Source organism: Octodon degus, unplaced genomic scaffold (assembly GCF_000260255.1).
Source record: "Octodon degus isolate 3935 unplaced genomic scaffold, OctDeg1.0 scaffold00192, whole genome shotgun sequence".
NCBI lineage: Eukaryota > Metazoa > Chordata > Mammalia > Rodentia > Octodontidae > Octodon > Octodon degus.
The window spans coordinates 3,923,982-3,925,580 of record NW_004524768.1 but is presented as its reverse complement, the minus strand read 5'-3'; positions in this window follow the sequence as shown (position 1 = coordinate 3,925,580).

The following is a 1,599-nucleotide window of genomic DNA, read 5'->3' as shown; positions in this document are numbered from 1 at the left end:
AAATTGTGCTGCTATAAATATAGGCACACATATATCCCTATGATATGATGTTTTCAGATCCTCTGGGAAAATTCCCAGTAGAGGAATAGCTGGTTTAAAGCGGATTTCCAGACCAACTTTTCTAAGGAGTATCCATACTGATTTCCATAATGGTTGCACCAGTCTACACTCCCGCCAGCAGTGGAGAAGGGTTCCTTTTTCCCCACAGCCTCTTCAACATTTGTTGTTGGGTGATTTCTTTATGATAGCCATTCTTTCTGGGGTGACATCCTAGTTGTTTTTAAGAGATCTTTTCTTACCTTTTCACTAGCTGCACTAGAGTCTTCAAGATCTGAAACTCTGTCTTCAATTTCATTTAAACGATTTTGTAAGCTTGTGGTTAAGATTATAAATTCCTCTGTATCTCTTTGACTCTTCTTTGTGCAATCTATTTCTTTCCTGTATTGCTCATTCAAGGCATCCATCATTTTTCTAATCACCTTTATTTTTATCAATGTCTTCTTTAGAAGCAGTTATAAATTCTTTTACTGCAGTGATTTTTCACATTGGGTTTCCTCCCTATGTTTCTGTAGTTGATTCTTTACCTCAGATGCTATGAATTCCAAGAATTCTTTTCTTATTTTGGAAAGTTCTGCTCTGAGTTCCTCTATATCTTTCTGCCTGTTGCTTATTTACTATTGATGCTATTAATTCATGCATTTGAGCTGAGCTAGGGTCCTCTGCACTTGTTCTGTGTGGGCATTGGGTTTCCTCCATATGTTTCTGCATTTGATTCTTACTGCACATATTATTACTTCAGGGATTTCTTTTTTTCATTTCCAACCTGAGTTCCTCTATACCATTTTGCAGCTGTTTCTTTATTTCAGAAGGCTTTGATTCATTGTTTACAGCTGTGTGATTCCCACTTTGTTCTGTGTTAGTGTTCTCTGCACTTGTTACGGGTGGACTTGGGTTTAGAGGTTGCATTTTGCTCCTTCTCATTGTCATTTTGTTCAGCACTGTCTTCTGATCTTTGTTGTAGCACTTTGGTGCAGTTTTAACCTTAGCACCTACTGAAGTTCAGGTGCAGATCTACAAAGTTTGGATTTATCCAGTTGTGCCTGCCTTGGGTCTGGCTGCTATGCTCAGCTCATTCCTGCGGCCACTCTTTGGGGTGAACTTGTTATGCCCCTCTTGCAAAATGTTCTTCTCCTGGATGAGCTGGGTGGTTCTGTCCCCTACACTCTCTGCAGGGATTGCAGCTGCATGGTTTCACCTCAGGCCTGTATGCCAATCCTGAGCTGAGTCTGGAGGGGACAAGGTGGAGTAGGTGGTAGAGGCAGCTCTCCCACACACTCCCTGGGCCTGGGCTTGGACTGGATCTGGGGGTTCCCGGAACGTGACCAAAATTCCTACTTTGTGAATGGGGTGAGGTATACTACAGAGTGGTGGCAGGTGTCCCAAGGGGTTAAAGAAGGTCTCACCAACACTGCGCCTTAGCTGGGACCAGTAGGTCCTGTGGGCGCAGTATAGCCAGAAGCTCTCCCACATACTCACCGGGCCTGGGCTAGGACTATTTCTGGGGGTTCCAGGAATGTGGCAGAAATTCCTACTCAGTGT